A 26,869-nucleotide genomic window follows, 5' to 3' on the forward strand; every position below is an offset into this window, starting at 1 on the left:
TCCTGTGAATGAGAATGTAACTCTTGTCTCAACAAATGGAACCTTCGAAGCAGGATTCTTCAGCCTTGAAAATTCCGGTAGCCGTTACCTAGGAATTTGGTACAAAAACATATCCCCCAGAACAGTTGTTTGGGTGGCCAACAAAGAAACACCACTTCAAGACCACTCCGGAGTCTTAGAAGTAGACGGTGATGAAGGGTTTCTCAGTATCAAAGATGGCACAGGAGCCAAAATATGGTTCTCAAATGCATCATCACACACACCAAGCAAACCAGTTGCGGTGGAGTTGTTGGAATCAGGAAATATGGTTGTGAAAGATGGCGACAACAACTTTTTATGGCAAAGCTTTGATTACCCATGATACTTTTCTTCCAGGAATGAAACTTGGAACGAACTTCAAAACTGGTCATCATCGAGCTCTAAGATCATGGAAATCCTTCAAAGATCCTACTCCAGGTGAATTCGTATTTGGTGTTGATACTCGTGGCCTTCCTCAACTAGTCATCACAAAGGAGCCTAGTGATTACGTAGTTTATAGACCAGGCTCTTGGAATGGTCTTAGTATCACAGGACTACCTGGAGAAATAACTGACCCATTAATCAAATCCTTTTTTGTTATGAATGAAGATGAAATCTTCTATCAGATTCAACTCTTGAATAGTTAAACTAAGCTGAGAAGCAGATTGATCCCAGAAGGGTATCAAGTGCGTTTAATATGGTCAGATGAGACAAAAAGATGGGATACGCAATACCCTGGTTCATTTGATGAGTGTGAGAGATATGGTATATATGCAATGTGAGTGGAGCACATCAATCAACACTGTGAATGCTTGAGTGGGTTTCAATCCAACTTTGCAGATTCAACCTGTGATCGAACTACACCTCTGGACTGTAACAAGGGAGATAAATTTCAGAGGTACGAGGGAATGAAATTGCCAGATACATCTTCTTCTTGGTATGATAAGAGTATTAGTCTTGGGGAATGCGAGAAATTGTGCTTGAGCAACTGCTCTTGTACTGCATATGCTCAACTGAATATCAGTGTCCAGGGAAGTGGCTGCTTGCATTGGTTTCATGACATTGTTGACATCGGGGTACTAGCACAGGGTGGACAAGATTTTTATCTGCGAATTACAACTTCAAAATTTCAAGTTACTTTCAATTTTACAATTCATTCTTAACAAAAATCTATCGTCTTTTCGTGAAGATCTACCGTGCTTGTAGTGGTAATTAATTGGTTTATCAGGTTCCTTCACTGAAATACAAAGTTATGTCGGTGCAGTAAGCGTACGGCAATTTTTTTGAAATGAAAATATGGGTACGGTACAAGATATACAGAGGGTGTGCTAATTTAATTTTTTAGCAATATATGCAAATGAGGAATATCAAATATTTGTAGATTTTATTGAAACTAATTATTTATTTATCTATAACAATATAAACAAAGGGATTTCCTTTTTTGATGTATATATTTCGTTTTTTAATTTATCCTTTATAATATTAAAATATAATAAATATAATAATTGTTTATTTAAATTTAAATTTTTTTAAAAAGTTTAAATTTGAAAAAAAAAACAAAGAATTCAATTTCTTACAATTTTATACTTTAAATAACTTTTTTTTTAAATTCAAATAATCCTTTCCAATAAAAAATCACCTAGACAATAAAAAATTTGCATACAACAAAATTAAAAAATTATTTATTTTATAATCATTTAAAAAAATATTTTTATAATAACATGATAACAAATATAATAACATATTTTTATTTCAATAGTTATTATAATAATAATAATATTTTTTATCAAAAGAAAAAAAAGTGTACTTATTCATCTTTAAATAAAAAAATATTTATTCATTTATTTAATAAAATAAATAATTTATTTTTATTTTAAAATAATTAATCTCTTTTTAAAAATAACGGTTACATATATAATAAATTTACCTTTTAATATATAATTTATATATAAATAATTTTTATGGTTAGAAGATTATCAACTTTAAATTTAAGTCATATATTAATTCTAATTTTATTAGAATTATTATAATCTTCTAATGACAACAAACCTTTTAAAATATATTTAAGACATTTCACGTTGGTAAATAAGTTTCAATTAAATTGAGAAACACACCCGCTGAAATCGAATAACGGACACAAAAAAAATCTAAAACTACTATAAAAAAGGAAGAAGAAAAGTAGAGGAGTAGAAAAATAATAGAAATTAAATGTGATGATTTTGAAATTATTTTCTAAGAAAACAAAATAAAATATACATGTAAATAAAATAACAAATATTTTAAATAAAAATTAGAAACAGCTTAAATCGTTATATTTCTATCATTTTCTTTTAAAGCTCTTTTTTTTTTTCTTTCAATTTGAAAGGACACATATCCCTTAAAAAGGTTTCACTTCCACAAAGGAGGAAAAATATATATATTTTTTAAATGTAAACCTATTTCTGCAAAATGGGTAGATCCCACCATCCGAAAAGTTTATCACTCGTAACCCAATTCCTTAAAAAAAATAGTTAAATAAGTATACCCCCAATATATAATAGAGAATAGGTTTCACAAAAATAAGTATTATCCATTAAGATACAAATAATAGTGTTATTACCGAAAATGAATTGGAATTGTGAATGTACAACCTATACTAGTTTATTTACCTTTCGTTGAAGCGCTACTTAGCTTCAATGATGAAATCGAATGATAGTTCAATGATAATGATAGAAGATTCTCTAATGCTTAATTCACTAAGAGCTTAGAGATAGATAAGTAATAAAGTGAGTAATAAGTGTTGAGAATTTCTCCTTAATCAAATGAATGGAAGGCTATTATCAATAAATCTTGGTAATTGATTCATTGAATATATATTTAATGATGACATTTCAATGTCTTGAAATTATATACGTGAGAAGCATTAATTATCCATTATCTCTTTATGATGAAGCCTTTTTCTCCTTCTCTATATAAAGGAAACTTGTGAGGAAGAGAAATGCAAGCAAGTGAGAAGAGCAACATAGATATTAAATGAGAGAATTGATATCCACCATAGTGTGAGATTAAAAATCCTAGTGAGGCAGAGAGATATTATATTTCATCCTTGTTGGGTGAGATTGAGTGTTACCCTTATAAAGTGAGAAAAACCGATATTGTAATCTTACTTTCATAGTGAAGACATTTTTTGGACTAGGTCTCGTGGGTTTTTACTTCTCAAGTTGAGGAGGTTTTCCCACGTTACAAATACTCGGTGTTATTACTCTATTTTGTTCTATTTTCTTTTTTCTGCTTATTGTTTTTGCAAGTGTCCATTTTGTATCTACACAAAGGAGGGAGAATTAGTTATGATTTTCCCAACAGTCACTAGTACAAAAGTTTAAAACAACGACCCATTATTTAATGCGTTTTTGAAACTAACTTGATTTAAGAAGGCAACTAATTGTAATAGCCTCATTCTTAAAACCTTTTTTACCTTAACTCAGAAGCGCGCCACTTACGTTTTCATACTCTCCTTTCTCTCGCGCTTCGTTTCTCTTTTGTGCTTCTTCCATTAACTATGCTTCCTCATTTCTTTATCTCTTCTTTGCATTGTCTTCGTGCCATTAGTAAGCATTGTCTTCCTCTCTTCTTCTTCACCATTGATTTTTGTATGTTTTCTGTTTCTCTTATGTTTTCTCTTATGCCATTGCTAAGGTCACTGTTTCATTGGAAAAGTTTTTGTTTGCTCTCTATTGTGCCTTCCTCGTCGTTGTTGCCACCTTAATGACATGTTCAATAATGACATGTTGAGAACTTTGATTAGAAACCCAAACAACAGCAAAAAAGAAAAGAAACCCTAAATGTCATTCGTAAATGCGATTTATAAATTCGACTATGGTAAATAGCTGCATTTATAAATCAATTTTACGAATGCGGCTAAATAGTCGCCTTCTTATCTCTTCGATTTAAGACTACGTGTACATCAAATGCGGCTATATAGCCGCCGTTTTAAATTGAAAATAACTGCCGTTGTTTTTCCTTTCTGCACCAGTGAGTGGTATCAGAGATCTGATACAAGATGGAAGGATTCTTTACTAATGGATACATGTTCAAGTTGATAGTAGACAACTATTCCTATTGGAAGCCCATGATGGAGGATCATTTACACCGTAAGGATATGCACGAGTCCATTTCTTGAAAAGACAAGCCAGAAGGCAAGAATGACAAAGTTTAAGAACTTTTGAATCGAAAATTTGTTGCAATGATTCGAAAGTATATTGATAGAAGTTTGTTTGAGCATGTGTCCACATACACAAATGCTTATGAGTTGTGGTCAAAACTTAAATGTATGATTCAAAAGAAACTCCAAGAAATAAAGTATCTCTTATAAGAAGACTAATGAAACTTGACTACAAGGATGGTCAAAGTATGATGGAGCACTTAAATTCATTAAAGGATCTTGCTAATCAATTTACAAAGATAGATATGGAGATTGATGATGAGTTGCAAGTACTTTTGCTACTCAATTAGTTGCCTCAAATTTGGGACACGCTGGTGGTCATGCTCAACAACTCAGTCCCATATAGGAAGATCTCAATGGACACCGTTTTAGACAATCTGTTGAATGAAGAATCCAGAAGGAAAGAAAGAAGTACAAATTTCTAATTTGAAGCAAATGTTATAGAGAAACAAGGAAGAAGTGAAATAAGAGAAATCTCGTGTAAGAAATAAAAACAAAGTCAAATGCCGATCGCAATCTCACAAGAACAATAATATGTTATTATTGTAACAAAGAAGTTCATAAGAGACTTGGAAAAGACAACAAACATAAGAAGAATGCAAATGAATAGAAGTGGATGGATGTAGAAACCGAAAACAAAAAAAGTATTTTGTATGGTACCTTTATGATGGTTCTTATTACGTAAAGCGGGTAAAGGGAACACCATAGGAAAAGGAAAAAATAATGTAGAAGAAGAAGAACTAGAATAGGAAGAAGAATTTCCTCGATTAAGGGACACAAACATGCAAAATATTCTCTGGGTTGAGGTAATATGGTCATCTAATTTATGTGGTTTTTGAATTTTAATATTTTCTTGATCAAGTTTTGTTTAGTTTACTAGTATCCTCTCGAACCTCTTTGTGGTTAAGAGATATAGGAAAAAATTTGTTGTTTTGTCTAGGGTTAAAAATGTCCCTATAAAAACAATAAAAAATTAACATGAAAGAAATATGGACAATAAAAGGAAGAAGAAAAATGGAAAACATGTACTTTGGTTCAATGGTAAGGTACTTCTTTCTTAATAGGTTGATAGAATAGATGTAAGGAGTACTTTTTTTATTTTGAGTTTTCAGTTTTGCTATCTCATGAAATTGCCTAAACTTTTGATCGTGTTGTTTTATTACTAGCAAGTCTTCACAAGATGTTTGAACAAAATATTGGCTAGCTTTAGACAAAAGATTTTCAAAAGGAAAACTAGTCACAAAGTTATTTCATTTGTTAGTGAAAGTAATTTTAGGAAAACAACCCTTGTAAAAAAATGTACTTGAAAAATTCTCAGGGTTGTCTAATAAAAACTCACAAACTTCTATAGGGATAATGGGACTTAAAACGTTTTTTTATCATAATGTCCTAAAAAAGGCTTGACTTTTACTTGTTGAGTCACAACGAAATCCCCATCATTTTGAAGGAAAAGATTTTATATGATGGAAAAAGGGTATTTATGTTGTATTTCAATATTTGAATAAGCAAAGGTATACAGAGATAACTATCCATAAGAGAAAACCTTTGAAAATGTGACAAGTATGATGAAAATCATTTTCTCTATGGAAAGTATGAAGTTGATTAACATTTTGAAACAAAATATTGGAATCAAGGGAAAAGTCATTGGAAGTAACATGAACAATACTAGTATTAGACTCCTCTCCTTTATGCTCAATGTTAATAAACTATTTAGAAGATATCTTAATTTTTGGTTTAGCATATCTTAGAGTTGTAGGAGATTGTGTGGTTAGTGTCTCTATAAGGTTAGGTACCTCCTTTTGAGTTTTTAGGGATGGAGATTCTTCTGTTGTCAACTCTTCAGAAAAATTCTTTATCTTGTCTAGTTTCTCTATCGCTCTTGATTTTTCCTTTTCGCTCTTCTCATTGGAAATGGGTCCAAAGAAAAGATTGGCATCAAGTAACTCCTCACAAGATTGGTCTAAGGAGAAAGAGTTTTTAATGTCTAGTTAAGCTCTAGACAAAGAATTTTCTTTGAGTTTGGTTTCGTTTGTAGATTCCAAAACTGGAATGTCAAATATTTCCTTTTCATGGAAAGAAAGGCCAGTATCAATGGAATTGTTATCATCATGATGTGTGGAACAAACTGTGTTAGTGGAAGAACATTCAAAAAATTGTTGTTCCCGACTATAATAAGAAAAACTCAGGATATGGAGATATAGGTAGAATATCTTTATTAAATATAAGAGAGGGAGAAGGAAAAGAAGTTTCAAGTGTTTAAGATGGTACAATAGGATAAAAAAAGAAACTTTTTTAGAACTCTTCTCCCTAAAGTGTGATTTGGATGATTAACCTTTCCTTTTGTAATCCGTCCTAGGGTAGGAGGAGTTAAAATATTAATTCACGGTATAGGTATTATAGGATACCTCTTTACATGGAGAATATGGTTGCTTATAAGGTTTAGTGTTTGGATAATAACCTTCCCCATGTCCACTCCTAGGTCGATGTGAAATGTCTCCATATATACTCCTAGACCTATGTATTTGACTTTCTTGATGTTGTTTATATTGTATAAGGAGTTCTTTTATCTCAGAAACATTTTGAGTTTGTTGGTCTAGTCGTGAGCGGATATCTATTGGAGTTTGAGCATTTATAGTGCCATGAACACCAAACTGATAAAATGGTCCACTCATGGTTGATTGTAAATAAAATTTTCACAACTGTTAGAAAGAAATCAATTATAGTGATTTTGTTTAAAACAATTTTATGGGTGAAGTTTAGTAAAGGAAGCAAAAGTGAGAAAGTTTCAAGTTCATTCCCAGGAAAGCGAGGTAAGTCATATGGACTTCTTAAGTACCAAGGCTTTCCTAGCCAGAGCTTACCTTAAATGTATCTCACAAAATTTTCCAAAAGAAAACTTCAAAACAATTTTAGAAAACATGAAAACAAATATGTAGATATGAAAATGCTTTTAAAAACCAAAGAAAGGTTTATCTAGCCACAAGAAAAGAAATAAAAGAAGGAAATTGTAAAGATAGCAAGAAGAAATGTAAACGTTAGTTCAAGACCTATGGTGATAATGCAGAGAACACAAAGACTTCACTGGCATACTACCAGACTAATGCACGAATACTATTACAAAGTTCAGTGAGATTTCTTAACACAACATTTTCCCAAACAAAGAAATGAAAACTAATACTTGAGGAAAAAAATTAAATGCAACACAAAATTATGTCCTTTGAACTGAAGTATGCTGAAAATTTCTCTGGGATCCATCTTTCTCTTCTTGATAGTAAGTCTATATAACCAAGGAGAAGCCTCATGAGATTGGGGCCACCCCACTTCTTGAAACACCTTTCAAGCATCACAAACTTACTAAACACAAAAGTAGGAATCCAAGTAAGAAAGCAAGAAAAACTAAATTTTGTGGAAAAGCTAAACTTAAAGGAGATAAGTTGTAAAAAACCAGAACAAAGATCCAAGAGAAGACAATACAAAAATTAAGGCAACCAAGAAAAGGAAGCACCATCAAAAGGACCTAAGAAAAACTCCAGAAAAGATTAAAAACCAAAAATCTAGAGAAACTGACAGGGATTGTTCCAAAAGTTATATAAATTAATTTACAAAGCAGTTTTTTGAAATTTTTATGGTAAAACTACACTCAATGATGAACAATATGGCATAAATTTGAGGCCAATTGGTTCAGTAATCACGAAGAAATAAATGCAACAAGGGCACACAAATCGCAAGCAAAGTGGACTAAAAGTGAAAGTAGGTTTTAGGAATGGCCACTAAAAGTGTAAGAATTATGGTAATTTTGATACAACGAATTTGAAGTTGAAATTTTATCTGGAGATTGGTAACATATTAAACAAGATATGGTAAAAGGTCCAGGATAAAACATCAAGGGAATTAGGTGCAAAAAATTTAAAACTAAGAGCAAAACTAGCACTGAAAGAGGTTCTCAAACATAAAAACGTCCTGACTTTTGAAATTTATAAAAAAAATTTGTAGGTACAATTTGGAAGTTCCTTTTTTACTGAATACAGGTAACATGTTAATGGTGTTACACAAAAAAATTTCACAAGTTTTGGTGATAATATGAGATCAAGATAAATTGTGCAAACTAAAAGTAAATCATAAAGTAGGAAACAATGCAAGGAATCACCAAGGAATCAATGGCAAGGTATGACACTTAGATGTAGGTAACACAAATTGCACACAAAAATTGATGCAAAAAGCAACAGAACTTTGAGCAAACAATTGATGTGCACTAAACCAAATATCAAACAGCTTGCATGCAACAACAACACACAATGAAATTTGACAAGATTAAACAAAATTGGAATGTGACAATGGACATGCGACTAGTAGAAACACAAGAGAACACCTAAGTGTGCACAAAAATGAATTAAACACAAGACTTATCAAGAAATAGAAGTATAAGTAAAGAAAACAACAAGAACACCCCTGGTTTTGACAGGTTTTGGTGCGGATGGTGTGTGAACAAATTGGCACAAATTGAACTGAACAAACAATAAGGAAATCAAAGGAAAGGCACACAAAAGTGAGATAAACGGTGTAACACAACAATGAGACAAAACTAACCAATTAAAACAAAGAAATCAGCAAGAAAACGGAAGAACAATAAACAACACATTAGGTTATGCAACGGAACAACAAAGGAAACTTTGGATGCAAGTTGTACTCAAATTAAACGGTGAAAAATGGATTTTAATCAGTGGAAACTGTAAAGAAAATAGTGGAAAATGTAAAGAAAATAGTGGAAACAAAAGTAAACGGTAGATGATAAAGATACAAAGACAAAGAATCAAGAACAAATGGAAACTGTGACAAACACAAAGCTGAACAAATTTTTTTTGCAAAAACTTGGCTTAGCTTGGCCAGATCTTGGTGTGCTATGATCCACCTGATGTAATCCAAGTTCTTGATTGTTGATTGGAATGGAATGAGGCAGCGAAAGGCTTTGGAAAAGGAAGAGAACCGCGAGGCAATGGTGAGGCAAGGGTTTCGGCAATGTTGAGTGCAATGGAGGGGAAGAAGGTGTGGCCAACCTTCCAAGGTTCACTAGGCCTTTTAGGCTTACTAGCAAAGATAGATTTGGGAGATAATGAGTTTTTTTAATTAAGAATACTTCATTCAATATATGTCAAATCTAGATACAAAATTTTTATGTAAGGTATTTATAAATGACAAAAGTGAGGGTAGATTGCTCCTTAAGCTACCATAACCCTAGTTAAGTAAGCTTAACTATGGTGAGATTTGGTGGCTTAAGAAGAGACGTGTATGTCCTCTTAAGATGCTTTAAGGACCCTTGCTTGTGTGATAAGTGAAGGCTTTTAGAGTGTCTTTAATTCATCTACAAAATACTCTTGAAAGTAATTGAAAATACAAGTCCTATACATGAATATTCTACTATTTATATAGATAGTTCTTCTGTCTTTATTCTTGTGTATGGTGGCTTGGATGGTCCTCCATCACCTTGGGTCTCCAAAAGATGAATTTGGGTACAGAATGTGGGATCCTATAAATAAGAAAACTGTTACAAGTAGAGATGTTGTGTTTTTTGAGGATCACACAATCAAAGGTATTCAAAAGACAAATCAGTGCACGTCCAAAGTTCACATTTATTTAAGGGTGGAAATTCCTTATAGATCTTGATCAGATAGACCAATAGACAAATTCTTCTCAGCGAGTTCCTGACCAGACTGATGAACAACCAGATCATGATTAGATAATTTCAGACCCTCAAATACAACAAGAACTCGAGCCAATGGAGCAACAAATGCAAGTTGAATTGAGATGCTATGAAAGAAGAAGAATGTTGTCATCAAAGTATCTTAAAGAAGATTATATTACTTTTAACATATAATGGTGAACTTAAAAACTTCTAAGAGGCTACGGAGTCAACTGAGAGAGGAGATTGGATTAAAGTCATGGAAGAAAAGATGAACTCTTTACATAAGAACCATACTTATGATCTGGTCTAGCTACCTAAAGGAAGAAAAGCCTTGAATAACAAATGGGTGTACAGGCTTAAAATGAATAAGGAAGCTCAAGAACAAGGTACAAAGCTCAAATTGTTGTGAAAGGGTGCAATCCACCTAGCTAAGAATCCTACATTTCATTCTCGGACAAAACACATTGATTATCGTTATCATTAGGTACAAAATGCTTTGGAGGATGAGGAGTTCTAGTTAGAGAAGGATCATACAGATGACAACTGGTCTGACATGTTGACCAAGGCAATTTCAGTTAAAAAGATAACAAACTGTTGTAGGGGAGTTGAATTAGTGATACCCTTAAATTAAGTCATGAAAGGGGAGATTTGTAGGGAATCCATCCTTAGTTAAATGGGAGACAATGACCAATGAATCTTGGTAATTAATCCATTGAATATATTCAATGATGGACATTCCAATGTCTTGGAATTATATACTTCTTCAAGACTATGAAGTTCAACCTAGAAAGTTGAAGATAGCTTTCAAGGTATCTTGAAAATGTGAGAAGCATTAATTATCATTATCTCTTTTTGGTGAAACCTTTCTCTCATTTTGTATATAAAGGGAACTTGTGAGGAAGAGAAATGTAAGCAAGTGAGAAGAGAAACATAGAGAATAAATGAGAGAATTGATATCCACAATAGTGTCAGATTATAAATCCTAGTGAGAGGCTATAGAGACATTGTATTCCATACTTGTTGGGTGAGATTAGGTATTCCCTTCATAGAGTGAGAGAAACAAATATTGTAATCCTACTTTCATAGTGAAAACATTTTCTAGACTACGTCCCGTGGTTTATAGTTCTCAAGTTGAGAAGGTTTTCTCACGTTAAAAATTCTTGATGTTATTACTATGTTTTTTTCTATTTTCTTTTGTCCGCTTAAGTGCCCATTTTGTTTTTTTATCAGCAATGAATAAAATAAATAAAAAGAAACACTTTAGAGGTGTCCCAACCCTTTATAAACTTTTGTTTTCCTACTCTTACACATACCAGACTAGGCAATGCCTATATTACTTGGCATAAACAAAAGCTACAACTGCATAAATCATATAAAGAGACCCCTTCAAAAGACTTTGTACAACAAGTAATGCAAAGCACTGGTTTGCATCGTTATAACACCACAAAACTAAAAACAGAATTTGAATTCTCTTTAATAAGAAGAATTTGACAAAAAGCACATTCCTACAACCACATATAAAATTTTGCAGCCTTATAAAAAAGATTTGAGAACTTACCGGTATATGCTGTCTCCCATTATTTTTTCTTTTCTGTAGAATAACCTTCCAACTTCTATGTTACCATCACCTTGTCAACATGGCTGCTTTGTTGGCTTTGTTTCCCATTCCTTGCTTTCCATATACACACATTCTCCCCAGCTGGATGTCTTGCTTTCTTACAAAGTAACATTTTTCATATCTATTTGCTTTCCTGCACCACTAAAAATTTGTTCTGCATAACATCACATTTGGTCTTCTGTTGCATAAAACCTAGCTTTTCCATCACATGACTAAACCATTCTCCTACTTTCAAACTGCATTTCTTCTATTTCAGCTGCTTACAGTGTGCCTTCATACTTTCCTTCATAGCAATTCTGAGTTGCTCCCTACCCATACCACAAGCCCGTTTCCTATATAGCTTTAGAATAGTTTTCCTCAACCTATTAAAACCAAACAATAACCACCAAAACAGAAAAAACAACCTTGGTCTTATTGTTAGACAAATAGATTACAAACAATAAAGCTATTTGGTTGTCATATTGATACAAGTGATGTGAGGTTAAATCCAAGCCCAATAGGAAAAGTTATCTTTATTTACCTTATGTTTCAACCAAGCCCAAGACTGCGCCTGTGCCATAGTTAAAATCTCCATTGTGTTAATCCTATCTTGATTAAAAACTAAACCATTCCTATGTTTCCATATGCACCAAATGATGGAAGCCCACACATATTTCCATAACCTGTTACCTTCTTTATTAAAACACATACAAGAAAAATGGTCAAAATTATTAATCATATCGTTTTGATTCACAAAACTTACCCCAAGCCATTTGTACCACATATTCCAAACAACATTTGATATGTTACAAGATATAAGGATGTCGGATGTTGTTTCCTCTTTCCTCCCACAAAGAGTACACAAAGTATCCCCCAGCTGAACACCTCTTATAAACAATTTTTGCTTGGTTGCTATCCTATTCAACATAGCCCTCCATGTAAAGAACTGGGCTGAAAGCGTCACCTTTTAACCCCTTAGTGAATCTATAGCTTCAGATGGTTGCCCATAATCATTATTAGCTAACATTTTATATGCTAGTGGGAGAATCTCTCCATAGCCATTTATCCTCACTGTCACGGAGCAATGTTTCTAGTGATAAACATTCCATGAAATCTGTTAGCATTGTCCTTTCCCATTCAAACCAAACTCTTCTCCAGCTGAACACCCATTCCCAACCCTTTGATGAACATCTTCCAAAATTCTCTATTGTTTTGTCTTTGATCAAAGAGTTATTAAAAATTCTAGGATATTTTTCTTTTATCTTAATGTTATCTATTCACTCATCTTCCCACAATTTAAACTTTGACTCAAACCCACTTGCCATACCACATTTGAGTTAAACCACAAGTCCCCCTGCTCAGGGGTGCAAACTTTGCTTAAATTAGACCACCACCTTGTGTAAGACTATTTAGGCCAGAACTGTTTAGATTCAACATCCTTCATGACCCATACTTTGATTCTACTACATCCTTCATGACCCATACTTTGATTCTATTACATCCTTCCAAAGACCTTCCTTTGAGGACCCCATCCTCCATTTCCATTTTGTATCTACACAAAGGAGGAAAAATTAGTTTTAATTTTTCCAACAATAAATATTGAGTTAATAAATATTGAGTTAAGATGAGTATTCTCTTATATTGTATTTATAGACCTTTGAGTTTTTCTAAATATTCAATTAACTGATATCTGTTACTAAGTATAAAGTTGATTTACACGATAATCGAAGTTAATTTTTAAAATATATGTGTAAGTTGTTAAGGTCCATTATCTCAAGAGAGTACTTAAGTATTTTTCGATAATGAATAGTATAAGTAGAATTTATCGCTACTAACTATGCTGCAAACAAAATAGTTTCTTTATGTACTTCTATACATATTTGGTCAGATTCACCAAAACTAATCTGTGACTCGTTTTAATACATTACTTAAACAAAAAAGATGGTGCCTATTGAATGCTTCCTCCTCCCATATTATGCCCTGTTTCCTGTTTTACCTTTTCTGCCCTAATTTATTGATTTTTAATTCAACTATAAAATATTGACACTTATTATGTTTCCAAGGTTAAGTTGTACTAAAATTTCTGCATATTTATGTTTTTATGTTTCGTAAATTATCCAAAGTTTGATTGTGTGACTGTTGATTATTACTTGATTGAGTTCTTAATCTTTTAGATCACGCCTTCAATAGAAAGATAGGAGTGTTGAATAAACGTTAATGTAATTTGTGGGTTTTTAAGTTAGAAGTTACTAGAAAAAAGTAGAATGGGAGTTTGGATATGTAAAAGGTCAAAAGTTGAGAATGGGATTTTAATTATGTTGTTAGTGGGGTTTTAAGGCCATAATGAAGATTTTTCTAGAAGAGCTTCCTAAAGCCTATAAAAAGGATGCTCTCTCAATTGTAATATGCACCACAGAAAGAAATACAATAGAGAGAAATGCAAAAGAAGAGTGTTTTCAATAAAGAGAAAATTCAAGTGTGAGTGATTGCTTGTTTTACAATTTGGTATCAAGAGCCAATGGCGAATGTGATGGGTCAAATACCGCTACCACGGTTATTGAAGGCGACCACATATGATAATTGGAGCATTCAAATGAAAGCTCTTCTTGATTCTCAAGATACATGGGAGGTGGTCGAAGAAGGTTTCGAAGAACCAACAAATACCACGGGTTATATGGCAGCTCAAACCAAGGTGTTGAAAGAGATGCGATCAAAGGATAAGGCGACACTATACATGTTGTTCCGAGCGGTTGATGAGTCGGGCTTTGAGAAGATTGCCAGTGCAACTACTTCAAAAGAAGCGTGGGACATCCTAAAAAAGGTGTTCAAAGGAGCTGACCGAGTTAAGCAAGTGCGTCTACAAACTCTTCGTGGCGAGTTGGAGAGCATGAAGATGATGGAGTTGGAAAGTGTATCTGACTACATTACGCGTGTACAGACTGTGGTGAATCAACTTAACCGAAATGGTGAAAAGTTGACCGATGCACGAGTTGTGGAGAAGATTTTGATAACATTAACCGATAATTTTGAGAGTATTGTGTGCGCAATAGAAGAGTCAAAGGACCTAACGACACTCACAATCGACGAGCTTGCCGGTTCTCTCGAGGCACACGAGCAACGAAAGAAGAAGAAGAAGGAGGAAACACTTGAGCAAGCACTTCAAACGAAGGCGTCAATCAAAGACGAAAAGGTACTCTATCATCAAAATTCTCAATATAGAGGGCGTGGTCGTGGAAGTCGTGGTGGAAAAGGCAGCAACCATGAAGGGTATTATAAGGAAAAGGAACAGTCGAGCCAACCAAATTGGCGTGGAAGAGGACGTGGTAGAGGAAGAGGTGGCCAATCGAATTATTCCAACATCGAGTGCTACAAATGCCACAAATATGGTCACTATGCGAAGGATGGTAACTCTGACAAATGTTACAATTGTGCTAAAGTGGGGCTTTTTGCAAAAGATTGTCGTGTCGATATAAAGATAGAAGAAACAACCAACCTAGCCTTGGAAGTCAAAACGAATGAAGGTGTTCTCTTGATGGCTCAAGATGAAGTCAACATTAACAGTGTGACACTCTGTGGTACCTCGACTCAGGAGCAAGCAACCATATGTGCGGTCACGAGTACCTATTCAAAGATATGCAAAAGGTTGAAGATGGTCATGTGTCATTTGGAGATGCATCAAAGGTGGAGGTCAAAGGGCGAGGTACGGTTTGCTACTTACAAAAGGATGGCTTAATTGGGTCACTCCAAAATATTTATTACGTACCAGACCTCAAGACCAACATATTGAGTATGGGGCAACTCACGGAGAAAGGTTACTCGATTTTTTTGAAAGATCGGCTACTACACTTGAAGAACAAGCAAGGGCGTTTGGTTGCTCGAATCGAGATGGAAAGAAATCGGATGTACATGCTGAATTTGAGAAGCATACGAGAAAAATGTTTGCAAGTCAACATAGAAGACAAGGCATCGTTGTGGCATTTTCGTTTTGGTCACCTACATCATGGTGGACTAAAAGAGTTAGCGAAGAAGAATATGGTGCACGGGCTACCCAACATGGACTACGAGGGAAAATTTTGTGAAGAATGTGTGCTCAGCAAGCATGTGAGAACCTCGTTTCCAAAGAAGGCTCAATATTGGGCTAAGCAACCTCTTGAATTGATTCATACCGACATATGTGGACCAATTACTCCAGAATCCTTCGGCGGTAAAAGGTATTTCATTACCTTTATCGATGATTTCTCACGAAAGACTTGGGTTTATTTTCTGAAAGAAAAATCCGAGGCATTTGAGGTGTTCAAAAAGTTCAAGGTGATGGTGGAAAGGGCAACTGATAGACAGATCAAAGTTGTACGATCTGATAGAGGTGGCGAGTATACTTCAACGACTTTCATGGAGTATTGCGAGGAGAAAGGCATAAGGTGATTTCTAACTACACCATACACTCCTCAACAAAATGGTGTGGCCGAAAGGAAGAACTGGACCATTCTCGACATGGTTCGATCAATGCTTAAGAGCAAAAAGATGCCAAAAGAATTTTGGGCGGAAGCTGTGCAATGCACCATCTATGTGCAAAATCAATGTCCACATGTGAAGTTAGATGATCAAACACCACAAGAGGCATGGAGCGGACAAAAGCCAACAGTTTCTCATCTCAAAGTGTTTGGTAGTGTGGCTTATGCACACGTACCAGATCAACGAAGAACGAAGCTCGAAGACAAAAGCAAAAGGTATGTTTTTATTGGGTATGATGAGAAGACAAAAGGATACAAGCTCCTTGACCCGATAAGTAAGAAGGTAATGGTGAGTCGTGATGTGCGAATAAATGAAACAAGCAAGTGGGATTGGAACAATTCTTCAGAGGTTATGATTGAAGTTGGAGAATCATCAATAGTTGCACCGACAAGTATAAACTCCGAAACAACCGATGATGAAGATGAACCACGACAACCTAAAATTCGAAGTTTGCATGATTTGTATGATTCGACAAATGAGGTACACCTTGTATGTCTTTTGGCAGATGCAGAAAATATCAGCTTTGAAGAGGCGGTGCGAGACAAGATGTGGCAAACTGCCATGGATAAGGAGATTAAAGCGATTAACCGCAACAACACATGGGAGTTAACAGAATTGCCAGACGGAAGTCAGCCCATTGGTGTGAAGTGGGTATTCAAGAAAAAGATGAATGCTCAAGGCGAGATAGAGAGGTATAAGGCGCGACTCGTTGCGAAGGGTTACAAACAAAAGGAGGGAATTGACTACGATGAGGTGTTTGCTCCCGTTGTAAGAATGGAGACAATTCGATTGCTCATTTCCCAAGCGGCTCAATTTAAATGGCCGATATTTCAAATGGATGTCAAGTCGGCATTCTTGAATGGTGTGCTTGAAGAAGAAGTCTACATCGAACAACCACCCGGGTACATGAAAATCGGAGAGGAGAAGAAGGTGCTAAAATTGAAGAAGGCACTTTACGGGTTGAAGCAAGCACCGCGGGCATGGAATACTCGTATCGATACATACTTCAAGGAGAACGGGTTCAAGCAATGTCCTTACGAGCATGCTCTTTACGCAAAGAACAATGGAGGTAACATGATATTTGTTGCTCTTTGTGTTGATGATCTCATTTTTATGGGTAACAATAATGAGATGATAGAAGAGTTTAAGGGCACAATGAGACGGGTATTTGAGATGACAGATTTGGGATTGATGAAGTTTTTCCTTGGCTTGGAGGTTAGACAAAAAGAGACGGGTATTTTTGTATCACAGGAGACATATGCAAAGGATATTTTGAAGAAGTACAAGATGGAAAATTGCAACCCAGTATCAATACCAATGGAACCAGGTGCAAAACTCTCAAAGTTCGATCGAGGAGAACGTGTCGATGCAAGTAGATACCAGAGTTTGGTAGGAAGCCTTCGTTATCTCACATGCACGAGGCCGGATCTTCAATTAAGTGTCGGCATCATAAGTCGATTCGTGGAGGAACCGGTTTAGTCACACTAGAAGGCGTTGAAGCGAGTCCTACGGTACATCCAAGGTATTGTATCACTCGGATTGTTCTACTCAAAAGCAGAAGATTACAAGTTGGTGAGTTACTCTGACAACGATTGGTGCGGAGACATAGATGATAGGAAAAGTACACCGGGATATGTATTCTTTATGGGGAACACAACATCTTCTTGGCTTTTAAAGAAGCAACCGATTGTGACGCTATCGACGTGTGAAGCTGAATATGTGGCAGCATCTTGGTGTGTATGTCATGCGATATGGCTTAGAAACTTGTTGAGCAAGATGGAGCTAAAGCAACTAGGTGCAACCGTGGTTCAAGTTGACAACAAATCAGCAATTGAGTTGGCAAAGAACCTAGTGAACCATGAAAGAAGCAAACACATTGACGTTCGTTTTCACTTTATTCGTGATCATGTGAAGAAAGGAAGTGTGAAATTGGTGCATGTGGCAAGTCAGGATCAAGTTGCAGATATCTTCACAAAATCGCTACCGAAAGTCTTTTTCGACAAATTCAAGAAGATGATTGGCATGATGGATGGTAGAAACATTTAAGTTTATGGGGGAGTTTTGTTGAATAAACTTTAATGTAATTTGTGGGTTTTAAAGTTAGAAGTTACTAGAAAAGAGTAGAATGAGAGTTTGGATATGTAAAAGGTCAAAAGTTGGGAGTGGGATTTTAATTATGTTGTTAGTGGGGTTTTAAGGCCATAATGAAGATTTTTCTAGAAGAGCTTCCTAAATCCTATAAAAAGGGTGCTCTCTCAATTGTAATATGCACCACAGAAAGAAATACAATAGAGAGAAATTCAAAGAAGAGTGTTTTCAATAGAGAGAAAATTCAAGTGTGAGTGATTGCTTGTTTTACAAGGAGGAATTGTAGTTGGCTGCACTATATTCATCATTGCCGTTGCAGTATTTGGAATCATATTTTGTATTAAGAGGAAGAATCTCAAGCAGTCAGGTGAGCTCATGATAATTAAATATTGCCACACTAATTTGTGTTATATTTTACTTTAAACTGAGCAATAATGAACCAATCTTCATTTCTATGTTCTGATTACACTAGTGCAGAAACATAAAACAAATATAGCTATTTCGAATTTATAAATGCGGCTTTATAGCCATCAACACGCACTTGTAAATCAAGAAATAATGCGGCTATATAGCCGCATTTATAAATACCATTTACAAGTGCGGTTATTTGCTTTAACCGCACTTGTATATGCCAAATCATTAAAAAAAATTAAAAATTTTAAAACATCGTTAATCTTGTGTAAATCCAACGTTGATGAAGAGTCATGAGAGCGCCAACAACGGTGGCGGCAGCAGAAGCGACGGCGGACAGGGAAGCAGCAACGGAGCAAACCAAAAAATCCACAAGAAACCACGAAGACAATGAAAGAGTATTGAGCGATGCGAGAAACCAAACAATGTAAGAAAAACGAATGTCAGCCAACGAAACAGTGCTTCGAGACCACCAATGCAAGGAAAAAAACATATATAAGAAAAAGGAAAAACATTTATGCATATATTTGTGAAGATGAAGAGGAAGAAAGAGAGTTCAAGAAACTTACATTGCACAAATGGAATGCAGATGCAGCAGAAGGAGACGAACTCAGAGTGCGAATGCGAAACGAAGGCAAAGACGAGAAATAAAGTTTGAAATTGTGTGTGGCGTGCTTCAAAATTTAGGGTAAAAAAGGATTTACGAATGCGGTTAAAGGTAAAACCGCATTCGTAAATCAAAGAATTTTGATTTACGAATGCGGTTATTCAAATAACCGCATTCGTAAATCAAGCGCTTTGATTTACAAGTGCGGTTATACAAATAACTGCATTCGTAAATCAAGTGCTTTGATTTACGAATGCGGCTATTCAAATAACCGCATTCGTAAATCATAATAATTTCAAAAATGCCACCGCGTTTTTTACGAAAGCGGGTAGCGCAAAAGCCGCACTAAATAAAGTGTATCCTTTTCTTTTTTTTGCACTAGTGTTAATTCTTGTTACAATTTACACAAAATTATTTTCTATTGTATTTTTTGCTTTGCATAACATCTGATAGATTTTTAAGTAGCAGAAACAAATTACTAGAAGGAGAAGAATGAGAAGGATGACATTGATTTACCCATATTCGACTTTTTATCCATCTCCAATGCTACAAATAACTTTTCTGAGAGTAACATATTGGGACAAGAGGGATTTGGACCAGTGTACAAGGTATGAAAATAGATTTTACTTACCATTCATCTTCTTCACAGAAATAACTTCAATGTTTTCAAAATTATTGTCAGGGTATATTATCAGATGGGCAAGAAATTGCAGTTAAGAGGCTTTCCAAAACCTCGGGACAAGGTTTAGAAGAGTTCAAAAATGAAGTAATGTTGATTGCAAAAGTTCAACACCGCAATCTTGTAAACCTTCTTGGTTGTTCTATTCAGCAAGATGAAAAGATGCTAATTTATGAATTCATGCCAAATAGAAGCTTGGATTATTTTATTTTTGGTGGGGCTTTTGTAAGAATCTAGTTTTTCCAATTTTGTAAAATTTTCCATCAAACTGTCATGCTAACTTGGTAGTGAACTTTCTCATTAGATTCAACAAGAAGTACATTAATTGATTGGGCTAAGAGATTTGAAATTATTGGTGGAATTGCTAAAGGACTTCTTTATTCATAGGGATCTCAAGACTAATAACATTCTTCTTGACAGTAATATGAAATAAAAAATATCAGATTTTGGTATGGCTAGGACTTTTGGCCTGGATAAGATGATGCAAACACAAATAAAGTGATGGGAACATAGTAAGTTTTTCTATGCTTGTTTTTTTCTTTCTCCTAACAATTCTAAATTCTCATGTTGAGTCATGTGTTTTTTTTTCAGTGGCTATATGCCTCCTGAATATGCTGTGCATGGTTCATTTTCAGTCAAATCAGACGTATTCAGCTTTGGGGTGATTGTATTGGAGATAATCAGTGGGAGGAAGAATAGAGGATTTCGTGACGCAAACAATCAGCTAAATCTTCTTGGACATGTAAGTTAAGAATCAAATATGTAAGTGAATAATAAAACTTTGATCCTTCTTGAAAAAATGAACATTCTTGGAGTCGCAAAACACACTCTATACCTATATTTATTTTCTTTCTGTAATTTTCTGGTTTTTGTCTTCCCTATTAAAGACTAAACCTTTCTGTTGTAATTTTTGCAATGAATTTTGAAACAATGAACATTGCTTGGTTAGTAGTTTCCAATATGGAAAAATAAAATTATCTATTAATGGGTTTTATGTATTTGTCTTTTCATAGGCATGGAGACTATGGATTGAAAAAAGGTCAATGGAACTAATGGATGACTCAGTGGACACTACAGTTGTTCCATTTGAAATATTAAGATATATTCATATTGGTTTGTTATGCGTACAACAAAGACCAGAGGATAGGCCAAACATGTCTTTAGTAGTTTTCATGTTGAACAGTGAAAAATTATTGCCTGAGCCAACTGAACCTGGATTTTACACAAGAAGAAATAATTCGACCACGACAGATTCTTTTCCTCAAGAAATTGTGATGCGTATTCCCTCAACGAAATGTCTGAGACATTGGTTGAGACAAGATAGATGATTTAAAATAAAATAAATGATATGGGAAGTACAAAATATTTTTGAACCACCAATCTCTGCAAGTACTACCATATATCTAGAACATTATTCAACTTGAGTGTTTGAGTGTGAGATAAGAATTTTAGAATCATGCCATGCTACTATTTGTTGATAATTTTCATCATCAGTGTGTATGATATTTGGACAAATAGTTCTGCTACATTATATTTTTCAGAGACAAGAGCTTCCTTATTAGTTGCTTATTTTGGAATATAAAAATTAATTTTCTCAGTATTCTTATTTTAATTCAGAGTATATATATTCGTACCTATTTACAGTGTAAACAGTTACTTAGTGGATTAGTATGTATAATTGTTGGACACTCCCTCTTAGGAAATGGAAATGTGTAAGAAAAAGGAGGAAGGAAATATATCTTTAGAGAAAAATATGAGAAATTGAAAAAAGAGAAAAATAAAAATGAAAAAAGAAATCGAAAAATGAAAATAGCAAGTGAAATGTGTTCCGTGATTATTATTTTTTTATCACTACTTGTTCTATAATGGTACATACTCCTAATTGTTTTATGATTGTCATTTTACTAAAAAAAAATAGTTTTAGTATTATTATAACTCTAATAAAGCACATATAAAGTTGAGGTTTTTAAAAGCTCTGTTAAGTGTCAATGATTTTTTCCTAAATGAATCTGTCAAGTACTAGAATATGTGAATGTGAACCTTATAACAACACATATACTTTGATAGTATATGTTCTCGCCGATTGACCAGGGTCGTCTTTATGCGTGACTTGTCCTCACGAGCAAGTGCACATTCGTTCCGCTCCATTCATGAGTATCTGAAAAGAAGTGAACAAAGGGGTGCCCTCGCGGCCGTTTGCACTCCGATGATCAAGTCAGCTAGCGAGAAACATCAAAGACGACACACCTCCGTATCGGAACACCGTGACTGGATGCTCTGAAGGTGGTCGAAAATACTTAGTAACTAATGTTGTGTTGCCCTAATTGCCTGTGCGCACAGTGGGTGCGCCGTGAAACAACTAGGGTTTTTGTGACTTTGTGTGAATTAGGTCAAAACTCGGGATCCCGTTTCCAACGTCCCAAGGCCCTTTTTAAACACCTCCCGCACTTTAAACGCGTTAAAGCGCATTGAAATCGTATCAAAATATCCCTCGAAACATTCGAAACGTAATCTAAATTAACGCGTACCTTAGAGAACTTTCAGGAGAATATTGATATTCCAGTGTTTATTGCCACGTGTTCTTCTGACTTGATTGTTATTCTACGCAGAGAGCCTCACAGCGTCGTAACCCAACTTAGGGTTATTTCATTGTGCGAGTCCTCTTTCCTCGAAGTGCGTCTGGCGCGTGGGGCGACTCTCTGGGTGTCAACTCAGACCCCCCAACCTCTAGTCACTTCCCCTGGGAGTGTATCTACCTTCCTCTCGCACTACGCACGTGGTTTGCCCCTGGGCGTGGCCCTCTCATGGGTCGTATCTATCCCAGGGGCCTCCCAGCGGTGGCATGAGTACTTCACGAGTCAGGTTACTCCCTACTGGTACTAGAACTATGGCCTTGAAGCCACCTTTCTCTTCTCTTTGTTACTGTTCTGGGCTACGTCTTAACCTGGCGACACCCTCTCCTGGCGACGCCTTACTTTGGCGACGCCTCATCTTGGCGATGCCTCGTCTTGGCGATGCCTTATCCTGGCAACGCCTCATCTTGGCGACGCCTCAAGCGGTTAGTCTGTTGACTTCCTTCCTTGGGTCCCTTGAGGGGCCCCACTGATGTGAATGTAACTACAAGAACACATGATTCTTGACATTCTTAGGAACAAATTGAGCTGGATTTGAAAGGCACTTTACTTTAGAATTGGATCAATGTTCTAAATTCAAGAACTCACCAAAACTTAGCACCAACCAAGACTCATATGGAAGTCCATGTATTGTCAAATTCAACCAAAACACAAGGAAAGAAGAACAAGAATTAAAACTGGACAGAATTTAAAGGCTAGCTACTGAACCAAACAGAATTAAGAACACAAAGCTGGAAACACAAAATTAAACGGTAGAAAAAGAAGTAAAACTCTAGGAATCAAAACTACCGAATGGAAAATTGAAGAAAAGGGAAGAAAAACACTTATAGGAAGATGCTTGCTGGATTTTGAGGATTGGAAGAAGCCATTCACGCCACTTGGAACCTTGAACCAAGATAAGTGATGGAGTGCCACCACTTGAAGCTCACCATAGCTCACAAGATAAGGCAAAGAAGAAGAAGACGCAAAACTCTCAATTTCTCTCCAAATTTGAGTATAGTCTCTCTACTATAAAATTCCAATCTGAATTGTACAAGCTAAGCACCTTTATTTATAGCCTAGAGGTGCTGAAAAATAGGTGGGAATTTTCAAATAAAACTCATTTGAAATTCCCAACAAAAACAAGTCACAAGGGAGGTGTGACCTTTTTCTACTATGACACCTCCTAAAAACTACACCTACACCCCCTACTAAGTCACATGGACAAAGTGACTCTCTCTAATACATTCACACCTATTTATTTAATATCCACACCTCCTACAAGAGTCATTCAAATGATGCTCTTTTATTTAATGCTTGGCCTTGCCCCTCATGGTTTGGACATGGGCTTCTTGGGCTTGGGCCTTCTTGGGCTTGGGCTTGGGCCTCATCTTTTGCAAAGACTAATAAGAAGAACTTTAAATGCTTTGGCCCTTGTCCATTTCTTCTATTGATAACATCTTGTGTGATGTTGTCCCAATGGAAGCCACACATATTCTTTTAGGTAGGCCATGGCAATTTGATAGAAAAGTTTTTCATGATGGCTTTACCAACAAAATGTCTTTTAACTTCCATGGGCACAAAGTCATTCTTAAGTCTCTCTCTCAAAAGGAAGTTCATGAGGACCAAGTTAAAATGAGAGAAAAGAGAGAGAAAGAAAATTATATAAAAAATTCCAAGAGAAGCCTTCTCATGTCCACACAAGTTACAAAGGTAATAGTTACTCAAAAGCCTATTTTTTTAGCTATTCCTAGGACTATTGGATGTGAGTCGGCTAAGGATAGTCCCACATGTTTGGACAATTTGGTAAAAGAATATGAAGATATGTTTCAAGATCCTCCTAAAGGCTTACCACCTCTAAGAGGGATTGAACACCAAATAGACTTCATGCTCGGGGTTTCTTTACCAAATAGCCCTGCATATAGGACCAGTCCCAAAGAAACTAAAAGAGAAAATGAAAAAACAAATGAAGTACATGCTAAACCGAGTCATAATACCTTCTCAACTAATTCAATTTTGTTGACTTGTGCTACGCCTACAAGGTATCCTTCTTCTTTGTCTTGTTCATTACCCAAGGTTCCTACTTATACACCATATTGGATGAAGAATGTTAAGGATGATTTTTTCATACCTTCTAGTTTTTGAAATAATATCATTTCTAAACAATCTTTTCCAACATGGGCTATGTATAGGACATCTTTTTCTAAACTCCCAACATTTCAACGTACTAAGTCATGTTTGCCTATTTTTTCTTGTATTCTCTTATCTAATTGCACACTGACTTTGTTTTATGCAGGAGTACTGAATTCATGGACGAATTCTCTCCAACTTGGGGAGTATGATGAGAATAAAAAAGATGTTATCAATAGAAGAAATGGACAAGGGCCAAAGCATTTAAAGTTCTTCTTATTAGTCTTTGCAAAAGATGAGGCCCAAGCCCAAAGTCCAAGCCCAAGCCCAAGAAGGCCCAAGCCCAAGAAGCCCAAGTCCAAACCATGAGGGGCAAGGCCAAGCATTAAATAAAAGAGCATCATTTGAATGACTCTTGTAGGAGGTGTGGATATTAAATAAATAGGTGTGAATGTATTAGAGAGAGTCACTTTGTCCATGTGACTTAGTAGGGGGTGTAGGTGTAGTTTTTAGGAGGTGTCATAGTAGAAAAAGGTCACACCTCCCTTGTGACTTGTTTTTGTTGGGAATTTCAAATGAGTTTTATTTGAAAATTCCCACCTATTTTTCAGCACCTCTAGGCTATAAATAAAGGTGCTTAGCTTGTACAATTCAGATTGGAATTTTATAGTAGAGAGACTATACTCAAATTTGGAGAGAAATTGTGAGTTTTGAGTCTTCTTCTTCTTTGCCTTATCTTGTGAGCTATGGTGAGCTTCAAGTGGTGGCACTCCATCACTTATCTTGGTTCAAGGTTCCAAGTGGCGTGAATGGCTTCTTCCAATCCTCAAAATCCAGCAAGCATCTTCCTATAAGTGTTCTTCTTCCCTTTTCTTCAATTTTCCATTCGGTAGTTTTGATTCCTAGAGTTTTACTTCTTTTTCTACCGTTTAATTTTGTGTTTCCAGCTTTGTGTTCTTAATTCTGTTTGGTTCAGTAGCTAGCCTTTAAATTCTGTCCAGTTTTAATTCTTGTTCTTCTTTCCTTGTGTTTTGGTTCAATTTGACAATACATGGACTTCCATATGAGTCTTGGTTGGTGCTAAGTTTTGGTGAGTTCTTGAATTTAGAACATTGATCCAATTCTAAAGTAAAGTGCCTTTCAAATCCAGCTCATGTTGTTCCTAAGAATGTCAAGAATCATGTGTTCTTGTAGTTACATTCACATCACCCACTATACGTTGACTTTGACTTTGGTCAACGCCCGGGGACGGGACGGTACACAAGCCCCTAGTCTTCAGCTGATACTTGTTTTCAGCAAAAAGACTAAGGCCTCGCCCTATTGTCCACGTGGCACTCTGATGACGTGGCATTTCCTGAGTGTTCTTGAATTTAGAACATTGATCCAATTCTAAAGTAAAGTGCCTTTCAAATCCAGCTCAAGTTGTTCCTAAGAATGTCAAGAATCATGTGTTCTTGTAGTTACATTCACATCACCCACTATACGTTGACTTTGACTTTGACTTTGGTCAACGCCCGGGGACGGGACGGTACACAAGCCCCTAGTCTTCAGCTGATACTTGTTTTCAGCAAAAAGACTAAGGCCTCGCCCTATTGTCCACGTGGCACTCTGATGACGTGGCATTTCCTGAGTGGCTGGCGTGACATTCCCTTGAGCGGCTGACGTGACATTCCCTTGAGCAGTGGATGTGACACTTCCTGAGCGTCTGACGACGTAACATTCTCTGAGCGGGAAAAGTGACGCTTTGGGTCATGCTCTAATCTCTTAACACGTGGCTCGATCGTATGGCCAGCGCTTGGTGCCTCTTGCCCTTCAAGTTAGCGCTTAATCTCTCGACACGTGGCTCAATCGCACGGTCCTAATCCAGTGCCTCTTGAACTTCAGTCGTAACGTTTAAGTCTTTGAAATCCCGCGCTTCAACTACTGTTCTATTCTCTCTTGCGCTCTTCTCCAGTGTTCATTCTTCTTTTCTTTGAAGCTCCCGCGATCCCTCCCCTCTTCGTTCAATAAGGTCGTCCCTTTCCATTTCCAAATCACTAGAGGTATGGTTTTTCTACTCCGATTCCCCTTGCACTTTACTGTATTGAATTCATAACTGCCTGGGCCTGTTTATTTCTTCTGTATCTCTGTGTTCTTCCCCTTTCCTCTGCTTTCTCGTTCTTCCCTCTTTTCTGGATCTCTCGCGTGGGTAGGGTTTTTCTAGGGTTTCTCTTCACCTTTCTATCTTAACCTCATTCGTTGAACCCTTCCTCTTCTTCATTCTTCAACTCTTCTCATCAAACTATGGCGCGTACAAAAACAACGCCCAATCCTCCCCCAAAGGTCGACTATAAG

The 26,869-nt window shown here is 35.8% G+C and overlaps 1 pseudogene; it reads left to right on the forward strand.

Moving 5' to 3' along the window:
- The first annotated feature begins 377 nt into the window (after nucleotides 1–377).
- LOC137839435 (G-type lectin S-receptor-like serine/threonine-protein kinase SD1-1) lies at nucleotides 378–21,117 on the forward strand (annotated as a pseudogene).
- The last annotated feature ends 5,752 nt before the right edge of the window (nucleotides 21,118–26,869 follow it).

The sequence above is a fragment of the Phaseolus vulgaris genome, chromosome 3 (assembly GCF_000499845.2).
Source record: "Phaseolus vulgaris cultivar G19833 chromosome 3, P. vulgaris v2.0, whole genome shotgun sequence".
NCBI classification, from domain to species: Eukaryota; Viridiplantae; Streptophyta; class Magnoliopsida; order Fabales; family Fabaceae; genus Phaseolus; species Phaseolus vulgaris.